At 41.1% G+C, this 14,298-nt stretch overlaps 1 protein-coding gene across 4 annotated transcripts in view; it reads left to right on the forward strand.

Annotated features, from left to right (window-relative positions):
- Positions 1 to 1,546: 1,546 nt before the first annotated feature.
- AGTR1 (angiotensin II receptor type 1) overlaps positions 1,547 to 14,298 on the forward strand; it is a 30,414-nt gene continuing 17,662 nt past the window's right edge. Inside the window, exons 1-3 of one of the 4 annotated variants that reach the window (XM_075098889.1) lie at positions 1,548 to 1,780; positions 6,669 to 6,786; positions 14,016 to 14,070. The gene's annotated coding sequence lies outside the window, so the exon portion shown is untranslated. Of the gene's footprint in view, positions 1,781 to 6,668; positions 6,787 to 14,015; positions 14,071 to 14,298 lie in introns of all 4 variants that reach the window. The other 3 variants (XM_075098888.1, XR_012661517.1, XM_075098890.1) reach the window with 3 other exon arrangements.

Genomic DNA, 14,298 nt, shown 5'->3' on the forward strand with positions numbered 1-14,298 from the left:
CATTGATACTCAGTAGAGTTGTAATCAGTCACACATGTACAAAGAATTGTTTGGAGAGAATAAATGTGTCCCGTATGTCAAGAGCCCCATGTAACACAACTAACAACATATATGGGAATAAAAGAGCACACTGCTGTAGCTCGCTTCAGGGACTGTAAGAGGCCTGAATAGTACTTACTGGCAAGTGGCTTCCAGTCCTTGTCATGATAAATCTGTGAACATGCACATAGTTCATCATTAGAAGATATCTCAGCATGATCTCTTCAGAGAGGAAGCCAATTACAAACTCCCCAAGTGGCAGGAGGGTAGCATGCTGCCAATATAGACGGCGTCGATCCTGACTGCTGTTGTGATGAAAATGCAGATGATTCTTCTTGACATGACATAAATAAGATCAGGGCAAAAGATTATGTCACAGGTGACTGAGTGCCTCCATGTAACGCACTTGTGGCCCATCAGACACAGCCTGGAACAATTAAGTTCATGTAATGTGCCTCACTTCTGCATTTCTATCCGAACCTCTGATTTAGCTAACAGACTTGCAAAAACAAATTATAGCCAGACAAGACCTGACCAATTATAAGTATGCAGATGCTGAAAAGCAATTATTATGCCAGCCAAAGTTGTTATTACTGCAGAATCCAAATGTTTCCTCTTGATTTGCTTTCTTCTGTCACTAAGTAGATCCCGATTACTCGTAGCCACAATAAAGTTACACTGACAGCCCTTGAAAGATATTACCGCCCAGGTCACAATGTCTTCCTTAAGAGGGCCTTCAAAACCACACTAGGTGTATGAAAAAATCAGATTAGAAAGCAATCTGCAATTGTGCCGTTCCCATTGGAAGCATTAGCCTGTCCATAACTATCGTCAGACGACCCTAAAATAAAACAGAACTTCTGAAATCCTGTTCCTGGTGAACATGACAATCTCAGAAATCCTGCCTGAAAAGTTGCACCCGTCCTGTTTTCCAGATCCAGATTAAGAAAAGAGAGAAACGAACACACACAAAATCCCCCAGATACGAAGTCCTTTTGGCAGCCAGCAGTGACACGAAGAGCATAACAACCTGGACACATATTCCAAGGGGGTTTAACGTACCTATTTCCTTTTCCCCTCTGCTCCCAGCAAATAAACTTTGTCAGATTTTATTATGGCAATTTTACATATATTGCAACCTCACTAGCGATGGTCTGAACATTTCAGTTGCGCTCAGGGGGATTCCTAGAGAAACTGGAAATGTTTGTGCGCCGCTTGCGACCCCTCCTCCCGAAGTAGAAGGCAGAAGGAAGGCGCGGCGCCCCACGCCCGTCCCGAGGGCAGCACCCACGCAGCCTGCGCTGCGCTGCCGGTCGCCCTGCGCCGAAGAGAGCCCCAGTCGCGGGGCGCCGGCGCCGCGGGACACCCCGTCCCGCCCGTCACCCCGCCTCGGGCACCCCCGCGGTGCGGGCCGGCGCCCCCTCCCCCCCGCGGGGGTGCCGGAGGGACGGGGAGCAGCGGGAGGGACCCGGGTCAGAGGGGTCTGTGCCGGGGGCTGGGTGGGTGGCTGGGGAGGGACAGCGGGCGCGCCGGGCTGTGCTGCAACGCCCCTCGCTATAAATGGAGGGGCCGCGCAGCGGAGCGGGAGGAGCGGCGCGGCCGGGCAGGGAGAGCGCGGTAGAGCCCAGCCCAGCCGAGCCGAGCATGGTGCAGTGCGAGCGCCGTCGGGGCTGATCCGCCCGCCCCCGCCGGGCCGCGGCCACTCCTCGCCCCGGGGCTGGCCGGCCCTCCGCGGAGCCAGGTAAGGCGCGTCCCTCCGGCGGCCCCTGCTTGCGCGGCCCCTGCGCGGCCCCGGGCTCTACCGCTGGAGCCCGGCCGGCCGTCGTGCCGCTTCTCGCCTGCGCCTCGGGAACGCGCTGCCTGGCCCCGGGGGAAGGAGCGTGCGTGTGGCTTCTGATACAGCCTCCTGCTGAATCTATGGTTTGGCTAGATGAGGTTGGCAGAGGAAGTCTCAGTTCTGGACAAAACGCAGGCACGTAAGCCCTCTGCCCTGGCTCACGAAGCCTGCACCACGTATTTATTTTGGAGGCAGCTAAATGTCCCACAGACCCCCCAGGCAGCCGTGCCCTCTATCAGCCCTTGTGTCTTGTCAGCGGTTTGAAGATAAAGCAAAGGCACCCTTTGACAGAAGGCACAGCGCTGGGAGCAGTAACACCTTCTCACCATCAAGGCTCTTCCCAACAGCCTACGAGAGCCAGCCCTCTTACGTCTGGTCAAGATCAGACGAGCACTTGAAATTTTTATTACTGTGCTAAGCTCATGATATAAATTAATTAAAAATCACTAAAGGCAATGCTGACGATTTTTTAGGCTTGTGCAAACGCTTCTGGTTTTCAGCCTCACAGCAATACAACTGCCACCAGTACTGGTCTGTGTAGCATACACTCTCCATAACCAGACTTATCTCTTTCTACAGGAAAAAAAAAATATTGAGTGATCTGCACCCAGAGATTAAATTTTAGTTAGTAGAGGTTAAAATACACACCCACCCACCCTTTTTTTCCCCCTGGCATCAGCCAGCTTTTCAACTTAGTGTGGACTCTTAAAAAGAAAACTGGACTAGAGTTCTTCAACATGTTCAGGTGAAATCCTGCAACATATTTACTGTCCTCCCACTCTCCACACATTAAAAGGCTTAAAATGTTATTGGTTATTTACAGGCACACAAGCCCTATATTATTCCAAGCAAGTAAACAGGCATATCGGTAACTAAATGTGTCAGATCACAGTCTGTACAAGCAATAAATCTGCATAATTCAGTTCCAGCCATTTCTATATATCTGCAAACCCACTGGAATTAACAAGATGTATGGCATAAGTGACAGCAGGATTCTGTTCAGAGCAGGCTACAGTTCACTGCAAACTTCTACCACTTCCGTGAGTGGCAGTACTTGTTTCGATTGTTGTGTAGCATGGGACAGGCTCGAAAATGGGCTCAGTAAAATTACAAACCCCAAACAGGGATGAGGATAAAGAGGGATTTTCATGTAAGGTGGGCTGTCTTCACTTTTCACTTGCATGAACCCACACCGCTAACATGATTAAACTTTTGCCTGAATAGGAGGATTGAGTATGACCTGAAGAAGGTAATTGCCATGGTGGTGTAGAAATGCACTTGTAGCTCTGTCTTAGCGTCAGACAAATGTTGCACACCTCTGACTATGGGAGTTAATTTTGCTTGTTGCCACCATAATCTTTTAAATTACAGCATCTTTCAAAAATGCGATGAAGTGCCTACAAATTAAACTTTCGCTCATGTTTTAAGAATTTTAACTATATGCCTTTCCAGCAGGAACATTTTATTTCTGTACACCTTTCCTCTCTACAACCTGAACTACATAGCAGAGAAAAATCATTTTCAACTAGAGAGTGCTTCCTAGTTTACATTGCTAAACTGAGAACGCAAAGTGGTCCTGTATGATTAAGAGAGGGAAGTCACATTTGTCATTAAATTCTAATACAATTGGTTTCATTCTCACCTTACTTTTGTCAAGGTAGGCAGTAAAGACAGGTAATTCTTACCCTGGAGTAGGAGGAGAAGTGGGCCCGTTTCCAATGGTGTGAGGTGTCCTGCCTTCCTGCTTGGAAACAGGGCCTTGCTTGGGTTGGTCAGGATGTGCAAACTGCAACTACAAGTTACGGGTTTAAAAGGCAGTAAATACCAGCCTGAAATACCAGTATCCAGAGCACTGGAGAAGGGAGGGAAGTACTGCCTTTCAGTTTACAATGTCACAACACCACAACCAGCTTTTTACATTCCACTTAGAACAAGGTGGTGCATGATTTGTATTTGTGTTACCCAGTGAATGAATAATATTATCTTTAATTGTATTAAATATCTGAAAATGTATCTCATTTCTTTTTGCTATTTGTAGTACTGTAAAAACAGAGGAAGCTGCAGAATGTAAACATAGTGCTTTATTTACACTTTCTAGAATAATTCTGTTGAAACGTATGGACTGTGTTTGCAGACAGAGATATGTGTCAGAGTCAATTCCCATTAAAAATTTTATTTCAGATAATGGGCACTCACAGTATTTTCCTACACTCCTAAGTTTTCTGCACTGTGGTAATTTTATCCTCTGTGTTTGTTAAAAGAATACATTTAGATAGTCCTTTTCCCTGGCACTACCTGTGGTTACTTATTACAGCTGCAAAAATTAATATGGTAATTTAAAGTTACATAAACTACAAACTCTCATTACACTATCCCAGTTAAACTCTTGCTTATGCAAAAGTATAATATTAGTTGAAAACGTCTTAAGATGTCATCGATTACTCTCATTTGCTCACTACCTCTCCTTTTTCTTTGGACCTTCTTGAGGTCTTGAGGCTCCAGTGCCTAATTATTGCCCAAATTTTAGGGCATCTAATCAGGCTGTGAGAAGCACCCCGTTGTTTCTGAGTGGTTGGCATGTATTTCTGTTCCCCACCCTTAAAGTCTCCTTTTCTGCCTTGGTAAGTTCATAAAAGATCAGGTTCTGTCTCGAGTTGGATAGAGAATATGGATATTTTTGCATTATGTTAATCAAATACTATGTCTGACTCACATTACATGGTTAATCTTGTGCTTTTTTTAGCTGAACTTCATGGTTATCTTCCAGGAGACACCTCAACACGAGGAGAAATAGACTAAAATTTAATTTGGATGTGTTATACTTAAAGTTGAGTTGGGGAAACAGGTTATCAAGATTTATCGGTACATGAATAGATCTACTGTGGCAGTATATTAGATATGCCAAAGAAAGTGGCCAAATGGCTAAGTCAGGGGAAGGGAGGTGGGCAGCAAAGCAAAATAAACCCCTCACCTATTTGTGACAGGAATACTGGCAACCCAGCAACACATCTGCTCTGGCAGACATGAAGACTGACATGAAGACTAACATGAAGAGAGGCCTGAAAGTTCAAACAGAAACACCGCAGTTGTTTCCCTAGCTATAATGAAGGCGACTTGGGCAGTTAGATGAAGCGGCACAGGCTGAGTGTAAGAGACTACTTATTTGACAGGGAATAGGATCAGACCTGCCCCAACAAGTGACAGACCAGAGAAGAAAAAAGGAAATTAAATGAACCCTAGCCTCACAATTAATCTAGATTGCACTGCCAGTTAAAGAGTAATTACACATCAGACCCCATTGATTTTAAACCATCATCTCTCTCCAGAAAGACAAGTATAATCTCAGAATCCTTTCAGAGTTGGAGCCCTGGTAATATTTATAGTTTACAGCTGCGAGGGCTAGGTCAGGGTATAGCCTGGCCACTATAGGCCCACAGCAGTCCGCTTGTATTGTAGACTCTCTTACATGTACAGCTAAATCTCTAGCCTTTGGTAATCTTGTTTCAGTTTTTAAGCCTTATCTAGCTTATCTAAGATCAGGTTTGAGAACCTAAGAGAAAATTGCAGAGCATCACAAAGAGAAATTTTTAGAAATCTTGTGGAATTCTGAAGACAAAATGAGAAATGTGGATCATTTATGAAGAGAGGAAAAGTGGAGGGAAGACTATTTTTTTCTTTTCACTATTGTAGAGTTAGTTTCCACCATGCTGACAGGAATAAGCAGGTTGCTGTTGCTGAGAATTGAACCCTAGCTACCTATCAAGACATGATGCATACAGGTTCCACTCTAGAAGTGTGATACTATTTTCCAGGTGAATAAGCAAGCAGTTCCGGAGTTAAAATTTTATGCAAAGTTAAAATCTTGGCATGTATACACAAGGTGATTTCAAATACATTGGAGTTTTGAGTAGCTGGCAACATAATTTACTCTTAGAGCTTAAAGGTGTGTAGATAGCATGTATGAGGCCCAAATGCTGCAGCCTGAAGATCAGAAAGGCTCCAGCAGAGCTGGTTTTTTATATCCAGCTGCTATTGCACAGAAAGTTACTAATCACGGTATCATTTTCTGTCTCTTCTAGTCCTAAAAACCCTGCAGTGAAAAGCAAGACAGTAAGCTTTTGCTAACCACAAAATTTCTTTTAGTTCCCTTTCCATCAACAAACTTGTCTCTTAAGATCACTTTCACCAATAGACAGTCATTGTACTCAGAGCACTCATACCATGTTCTGTACTATCTTCTAAAACTTATCCTTCTGTCAATTTTTTTTCTTGGCAATGGACTCTAGAAGAATCTGTGTCATTTTTGAACATTTTAGGGAATTTAACAAATCTGACGAACAAGAGGATTTATGGTACTTGTGCTTGATTCTTCTTACCTCAGCTGTAACAAACAACTGAAAAGAAGTTATCTTGACTGTAAGTCCTAACAGCTGTGATTGTCTGAGACAAAGCACATATGAAATAGAATGGCTGGTCTAATCATTTATGGCCTTATCTTCAGATAAATGATGGATTTTACTAAAATGACTTTGAGTTTAAGTGAATTGCAACTAGAGGTAGGAATATATCATGCTCCAAATAGCATGCTGTTAGTATTCTCTGTTGCACCTTCATCTGAAACAACTACAGATTTTGGGCTGTCAGGTGTCTTACAATTTTCATTCCATTTGGTTTTTGTTTGATAGCACAACTATCCAGGTATCCGCTATATAACAACACTAGCTAGAATGCTTGGTTACTATTTGTGGTGTTTATCTCCTTTTATTGTAGTTGAGTAGCATTTCTTTTATAGGCACAGAAAATGGGTAATAACTGAAGACGACCTCACAGCAGGAAAGTGAGATCAGATTGGCAATGCATCAGTGAGTGGCATGATTGAAGACAAGACAAAAAGCAGGCTACAGCAAAAGGTAACTGGCGATATCTAAAGAAACTGGTACTGAATTCGGGCAAGGTCAATCTTTAGACAGTATTTCACTGAGGTGAAAGCTGTAATTATGAGTTACGGCCAAAACAAAAAATGATTTAACTAAACGCCTAATTTTAGCTAATTCACCTATTCCTTTCTTTACTTTTAGGTCATACAAAGTTGTCAGTTACTGATAGATCGTTAAGTAGTGCAGTCTAATAATCAGTAGATAAAGTCTAGGAATAGAAATAGAAAATAAAACAGCATTCCTGAGTCCCCCCAGTTTTCTGAAAATTGAGAGGGATGTACTGAATGGGAGTACTGTGCCTCAGCATTTCTAGCTCAGAGGGACCCATGCAAATAGTAAAACATTCCAGAAAACCACTGAACAGCTGTACTTTTATGCTGGGGGGCTTACGCAAGAGAGAAAAATGCATTCGTTTACTTCCCTAAAAAATGTTCTGTTGGCAGTTATCCTCTTTTTAACCCTGCTGTAGCATCAGCAGAGCCTGGCCAGACCCTTTCCTTGAAGCAGGCAGCCCATGCACAAAGAGCTTGTTTGTTGAGGAACTACACATACCCCTCCCACTCTGAGTTTATAGGATATGTCGCCTTTTCATCTTTTTCTTTATAAACTCCTGTTGGTTTTCACCTTTTCTCCTTTCTCCCCTCATTCTTGTTACCCAAGCCTAAAAAGTTTATACAATTTTTCTTTATTCCCCTTATGAGGTAAATTGACCCTGAGAGTTAGTCTGCTACCACCCAGTTTCCAACAGTTGCTCAGGATTTCCTCAATGCACAACAGTCAGAAATGGAAAGCATGGGGCAGGAATCAACACCTGTTTTCAAACTGGGACTCTAGCTCTGCTGTTAAATTTCTCTCATTATTACTTTCTGCTTGGCTTTATTAGCAGCTTGCCATGATAAGACAATTACAGTTTTTCTCAAATCCAGCTTTATTTCAGGTAAAAGGTACTTCTTTACTCATGTGCTTCCTAAAAAGCACTTCAAAGGAAAAAGGTTCAAAAATATTTTGCCTTTAAATACATTTTATGATCATTTGCTATGTTCTTAAACATACCACCAGAAAAAGTCATGTGTACGGGACCACACATTCAAGCATGTGCTCAGCTCAGTTGGTAATTTTCCTAGTACTAAAGTAAAGCACCTGTGGCACCTTTTGGAGGGCACAGCACTACCTTTTCCAGGCATCTGCGCAGTTATGTTTGCCAGAGAACCAAGACTGCCCTTGGTTGAGGATCCACTGATTCACAGCATCACAGCTTAGCTCATACTCTGGCTGTAACAGCCTTCTTCGTTTTGCTACCTCTGTTGCTGGTCCTCAGTACCCACAGGAACATCTTAAAGCCAGGACAGTAGAGAAAGTTCACTAGTGAATTTTATTTTCAAAATAGAGCAATAAATTTTACTTGAGAAAAAAAAACAGGAAATGAGCTGTACAAATTTGGCAGAACATCTATTTTGGTATCATTCTATTAAGTGTACTGCCTTCCAGACAAAGCACCAGCGATCACAGTATCTGGTTTTTCCTGGGTGATAATACCTTTTACACTGACATGGATTAAGGTGTCTGTATTTGACCTTTCAATCTCTTTGATTAACCCCTTAGCACCTCGCTAGTCTAATTGACTTGTACAAAAATCACAGATACATTGCTGTCTATATATTTGGATACTCAAATTTTCTTCTAGTCCTCATAATGACCTGCCCTTAACAGGAGTTTTGTTCAAGTGAAAGCACAATTGGGCCTCTATGTTTTCCATGTTATACTTACTAAGGGTTACATGATACTAACTTCTCTTGGGCTTAGCTGCATTACCATTTTAAAAGATTTTTTTTTTTTTGTCTGAATAAACTCTTGTACTTCACCAGTAACTCATACTGTTTTCTCTCCTTTCTGCTTTTGGTTCCCTTTTCTGACCCTAATGAGGTATTCATTAAGAAGCCTCCATGCTGATCCTTTGCTTTTAATCTTTCAACTTTTCCCTCCAGGCTGTTCCTAACATTCTCATTTAAGGAAGAAAAGTCTTTTCTGAGGCATAGTGTGATATTTTCCCACTGTAAGGATATCTAAATTAATTATATAAAAGAAAAGTAATCAAGTGTCTCAGATCAGACACAGTGAACCAAATCCTATTATGTATTGCTGAATTATGACACATGGAAGACAAAGCTTCCTCTGAACAAAGGTGTTGAAATCTAATGTCTATTTCCTTGCACAGAAATCCACAATACCTTTGCTTTTGCTTCTCCAGTAAAAGAACGTTATTTTTCAGCATGAAGTCAAAAGGACAAAAAAAGATTCAACATGAGGTTTGTTCTCCCCAGAGCCATAACACTCTGACTAGTGGAAATTTATGTGGAAATCACTAGCCGTGGTCTTGGAAGTGTCGTCATAAAACTTCCACATTAGTTGGTGTAGTTAACATGACCCATACTTTAGTGATATTGCTATGTCTGTGTCCACATCAACACCGACGTGCTGCATCTGCGTGTGTGCTTGTTTTTTCAGTTAATGTTTTCATTACTCAAAGCAAAAGCTTCTATCAGTCACTTAAATCACATCACTGTTTCTTTCTTATCACCGATGTGGTTAGTTAGAGGTTTTTAGAAAGTCTTTTTAGATAACAGCGTGCAACACAAACTACTCTTAGCCAGCTCATCTAATTTCCTTTAGATTACAAAGTGGAGCACCTCTGTGACAGAGGTCTCCCAATTTCTAGTGTAGAAGCAGAGAATTTTAAGTGTTTCTTTTATCTCCCACTTTCTGACAGATTAGCCGTTGTTGCAGATGAAGACAACGCTATTACTCTGCACAATGCATTTCTAAAGCATGTTAGTTATTAATTTACACTTGCCTTCTCTATTTTTGTGGGGGGAGGGAGGGGTAAAAATAAAAAGCACCTCCTGCATATTAAGTCTGTAGAGCTCAGGTGCATCATGGCTTCACCCGGGTGATTTAGCTTAATGGCAGGAAAATGTCCTTTTGAGGATTAATGTATAGGTAAGGCCTCACACACATCAGAATGTTTCCATGCATGTCAGAATGTTACTGATTTGCTGCACAACCTGGCGCAAATTTATGTATGTAAGTTCTCTTGTAGCACCTTTCTTACTGTTTTACAAGAAAGTACAGGAAGGCAGTTCCTTGTACCAGAAAAGTAGAAGTAATATCTTGCAGACTTCATTGCTCATCATGTTATTTTCTCATTTTAACTAAGGAAAGTTGTTCAGGAGCTTAAGTTGCATACATAATGTTAACTTTTGCCTCTGCATCTTCTGGCTTAGCAGAAGAGTAACATGACTGTGGGAGAATACGCAAATGACACTGTGGTCTCTGAATAAACTAAGCTACCAGGACAAAGCAAGGAAGCCTCTATTTGGACTAACCTGAAATTCCACAAAAGTCCTATCACCTCCCATCTTTGTCTACAGAGTTACTAGCTGTGTCCCCTACCCTCCATCCTGCAAACATCTTTTCCTAGAGGAAGCAACAGAAAGCTAATTAAAACATCCCTTTCAGTAGTTTTATACTAGTAACACCAGTGACTTTGAGTTGTGTCTTTCACAATAAAGCTGTAAAACAGAACAATGCCAAAGAACTTGCACCTAGATTCATAAAAATCCTTTTCTCCCAGAAGCAGGTGATTTGGTTCATGAGGACACAATTGCATCCTTGACCTTTCCATCCCATTGTCTATTGTGGTCTCTGCCAGTGACAGAAGATTCTGACAGTGTCTGCATATTGCTGTGGGCATGTCATTCATGCATTAACCATTTTAGAACATTATAATTTCTAATTTAGATGCATGAAATCCCATTTTCTGCTAAATTATGAACAACCACTAATATAACCAAGAGTTTAAACTTAGGTAAATTTTACCTGGGTTTACCCAGAGGCTGGTAAGCATATACTTACTGATCTCAGTATCTGGACTTTCACAGAGTAGATTGTAATACCCCTCTTATAGCCAGCCCTTATCTGGCTATACTGACTTTTTTTTTGTCTGCCTCGCTGTAGTAATACTTATTTTCCATCCTTTAATGACACATCATTTTGTTATTTTACAATCTGACCAGAATTTAAGAGACATTTTATCTTTCTTCACATTTTTTTCTCCCTGGACCAAAAAGCAGAAGAGGCCCACATTTCACAACACACTACATTTCATTTCACACACATTACATTGCAGTGCAGCTACCCATAATAAACTAAAAGATATAACCTTTACCTTTGTCATTGGCTTATGTCAGCTAATAAAAGCTGAGAGTGTGGAGAGTCTTCATCACAGGAGGCAGGGGAGTCTAGAGAAGTGAACTGGGTACCTGGTGCTTCCTCACAGCTGCCTGCAGGAATAGCATCACATCCCTGCATGAAAAGAATCTGTGGTGCAGAAATTCCTCTGGCCTGTAGCAATGTTAAATGATGCACATTTCTAATATTTGTAGGCTTCAAATTAAAATACAAAAACATGTTAGAGTATTATATGCTGCCAAAGCTGTGAGGAAGAGCAATATGTAACACGAGCCCTCTCATGTCCTGGAGTCAGTAACAGAGTAACAGTTTGTGAACAAGGAATCCCATGAGACACTAATATTTTGGGGCTCATTTCTACATGGGTAGCTGTTACTCTCAAGACCCCAGAACATTACTTACACATAACTGCGATCATCAAATGATAAATGCTAGAATGCGAATAATAACCTCTAAAGAGGCAAAAATTTCATTCAACTCCCAAAAGGAAGATTTATGTAGCACTCCTGAGGTTAACCTCTCATTCCTTTCTGCTGTATAAAAATAATTTCCATATGCTGTGAATTTTCATTGTGTGTTTTAACAAAAGAAGGGCTAACTCTTCCTTTCCTGCCAACACTGCTGCATCTGATTCTTTAAAACCTTTGTGTTTGGACTCCTTAGCAAAGCCCAGCCTTCTTTCCTTTACCTATCAAAAATGTTTCTCTCTGCATCTTCCATGCCTGTAAGATCATGCTTCTTTGACAAGTCACTATTCACACAATGCCAAAAGAGCAACAACCTGTGACAGATTTCCAGCATCTGCCTGACCTTGTCTGTGGTGACCTCAGTAGGAGTTGCATCATCCCCTCCACTGAGGGTAGATTTCCCAGAGTTCGGCTGAATTTCAGGAGCTTTTTAAAATCTACATGGTAAAAGCACACGGTAACTACGTGCTTTTCTAAGTTAGCAAAAGCAGCTTCATTCTTACAATAGTCTGTGCCTTTTGAAGCAGCACCCTGAAGCATCATCCTTTCAGGTGATCTAGATAACAGAAATGCATCATTTCTGCTACAGGATCTTCGATATTTGTAGACAGCACACTTCTTTTCTGTTTTCAAGCAGCTGTAAAGATAATCTAACAGTGGCAACAATGTTCCACCAAAAGACTATCCCCAGCATTGCTACCAGGCAAGTTTCTTCATGTCTTAGTGAAACTAGAGAAAGAGCAAGTGGCTCAAGTAACAAGTCATCTGTTTTAATCACAGAATGAGATCATGCCAATAAGAGAAATCCTGAAAACTTACCTTTCCTTGAGCACTGGGGAAGGTCTCAGTTTGATAATCATATTGACACCTTTTCAACAGTTTTGAATTTCAAAAAGGGCATGAAAAGCCTCAGTTCTATAAAGGATCTTTACGTGCAATTACTCTTTCTTCCTGAGCCAATTCTGGCCTCAGCAATTCTTCGCACAATTGGGATCTCTAAGTTACATCTTGAGCTGAAACTATTGTCTATAAATTCAGATATTATTAAAAACCAGCAAAGCAACAAGCTAATTGCCTAGATGTCCCTCTGTGCTGCTCAGAATATCAGCTCTTCCTTGAACAGCAGTAGAAGAGAAAGGCTCTGTCTTGCATTCAGAGCATTTGGATGAAGGGGCCTTTATCCCCCCAAAAAGGCCACTCTCCAGGTGATAGCTACCTTCTACTGGACCAGTGAAACCATTGACTGAGAAGATCTGGACAGTGAAACTAAGAACTCTTTCAGTGTTCAATGCACAAAGACAGTCACTCCAGCAAGAAATAGGCCTGACCAGAGACCAGTGATACTCAAAACGGCATGGAAAATGTCTTGTAATCCCTTATTAAGCTCTGCACACTTGAAGTCACAGTAGTATTATCACTAATTTGATATTACTGATTGGTTAGTGATTTAGTGATTATCACTAATAACTAAATCACTAATTTCACAGGAGAAATCACAGTATTTCTCCTACAAGCTGGGAAGGAAGAACAGTTGTTGTTATTGCTAGTTTTGCATACTTATGGAGGCACCCATACCGCATAACCTTAAAGGCAAATTAATAGATATATGAAATATCCAGTAAGTCAAATTGCAATTTTATATATGATCTGAAAGGAGGTAAGATACCTCATATGTATCTGATCTCTGTTCCGTTAGAAGAGGGCACAATAAGGGCTTTCAGCAGCGCATTTTACTTCAGGAAGTCTTTTTTTCTCTGTTGCCTCTCCACAGCCATTTTAATATAAAGCTGAAATATAGATCTGGATCAACCCCAGAATTAATGTAAATTGCCTTACTCCTCAGGTTGGAAGAGTTCAGAGTAAAAGCTTGTGGTTCATTCCTGATGGAAATAATGGTGCTGATACAAATTTTAGGTGTGTGGCTAGGTGTCCAGGTAGGACATGCACTGCTGTGTAACTAAGAAAAGAATAAAACTTCTTACTCCATGGAACTAAGCTATCAGAAAAGAAACTTAAAATTCATCAGATGATTTCACTCGCACTTAACAAACCTGAATTTGATTTCTGTCTTTTATTAAAAATGATCACATGGGGCACACTATATTTTATATAGGCAATTCCATCTGCAATAAAGGAAATGTGTTAATCCGTTCATTTACTATCACTCAGAGAAAGTAACCGTGCAGCATGTAACCTTTCACAGCTCAAAATAATCTCACTTTTATTCGTTCTGGGACTTGATGGCTTAATTCTTGTTAACTATTGACTCTTTGGGGTACTTCCAAATACCGTAAAGATACTGCATAAGCAGGCATCAAATCTGAAGTTACGAATGTGCAGTAAGCTGTATATTTATAATAAAACAATGCTTTACATTGTGTTGCCCTTCAAAAATATTTTCATGTCAGTGATGAAAACCCTAGAAATTCTAGTCGTGCCTTGATCTGAAATAGATTAATTCTTCCTTTCCTGGCGTCTGATGTGCAGTAGATGGCATTGTTAGCAATATGAGCAGATGACATCCCTCAGAAGCAGACTTTAGGTAAGCCTGCTGATTATTGATCATTTTTGTCTTCCTTTTTGGTAAAGCTAATGGCTAGAACTGAGGTGCAAAAATCCATACTGGATTGATGATGGTAGTTAATGCCCTCATTTCAAAGTCTTAATATGTCTGTGTTCAGCCTCTTTTAGAAAAAAGAGGCAATTTTTTACCCTGTGATATAAACAAGAGTGACTGCCTCCTGCTATAACAATAAATTTTTCATATTTA

The sequence above is a fragment of the Phalacrocorax aristotelis genome, chromosome 7, assembly GCF_949628215.1.
Source record: "Phalacrocorax aristotelis chromosome 7, bGulAri2.1, whole genome shotgun sequence".
NCBI lineage: Eukaryota > Metazoa > Chordata > Aves > Suliformes > Phalacrocoracidae > Phalacrocorax > Phalacrocorax aristotelis.